This window comes from Triticum dicoccoides, chromosome 2A (assembly GCF_002162155.2).
Source record: "Triticum dicoccoides isolate Atlit2015 ecotype Zavitan chromosome 2A, WEW_v2.0, whole genome shotgun sequence".
In the NCBI taxonomy this organism is placed as follows: Eukaryota; Viridiplantae; Streptophyta; class Magnoliopsida; order Poales; family Poaceae; genus Triticum; species Triticum dicoccoides.
This window is the reverse complement of record NC_041382.1, coordinates 535,513,080-535,514,169: the sequence shown is the minus strand read 5'-3', so window position 1 is coordinate 535,514,169 and position 1,090 is coordinate 535,513,080.

Sequence of the window (1,090 nt, the reverse complement as noted above, 5' to 3'; positions counted from 1 at the left end):
GCGCCGCCCGCCATCGACCTTCCCTGGCCGCCGCCCGGTCCGGCCCCGACCGCGCGCCTGCTCTGCGCCGTGGCCTCGCTCGTCGTCGCCCCCCTGCTGCCCGACGCACCTTGCCGCCGGCTACGACGCCCCGGCGCCTCCACTGGCCTGGGCGGGCACCCAAACGGGCAGCCTCGCCCGCGCCCGTTAACCCGCCCCGTTAAGCCCCCTGGGGCCTATGGCATGTGGGGCCCAGCCCTTAGAACGTTTTAAAAATAAATAAATAAATAATAATTAAAATAGTTAATTAATTAATTAATTAATTAAGTTAATCAATCCTATTTAATTAATCTAACTAACCTGTTAGTTTAATTAAATAGTAATTAATTAACCTAACCCTAATTAACCTAAACAGAGAATGACAGGTGGGTCCCACACGTCAGGTTGACCAGGTCAACGGTCAACGTTGGCTGCTGATGTCATGCTGACGTCAGCATGCACTGTTCTGGATAATGTTAAAATTAAAATAATTAAATAAATGCTAAAAATGATTTAAATCTTTTAAAATCGATATAAAATAAACCGTAGCTCGGATCGAAAAACTTTATGCATGAAAGTTGCTCAGAGCGACGAGACGAACCCGAATACGCTACCCACATACATGTCAGATGCCTCTAACTATCTGAACATGGAACATTCCCCCTCCGGTCATCTGTCTGACACAGGTCCGGAACCGGGAAAACGTTCCCGGTTGAATTCCCCCTTCACCTATATTGTGTAGCCATACGTTAGGTCACACCCGACACATCTTATTGCCATGTTATGCCTTATGATGCATTGTTTGCTCTGTATTTACTGTTTCTTCCCCCTCTTCTCTCCGGTAGACCCCGAGACCAATGCAGCACCTGTGATCAACTACGTCGACGACGACCCCTCCTTGCCAGAGCAACCAGGCAAGCAAACCCCCCTCGAGCATTCCGATATCGCCCACTTCTTTCCCTCTCATGCTTGCATTAGAACTGCTACTACTTTTTGTATGATCCTACTCTGATGCATAGCCTGTTTTTGTTACCTGCTTATTGTTACCTTACCTGCTTATCCTAAACTACTT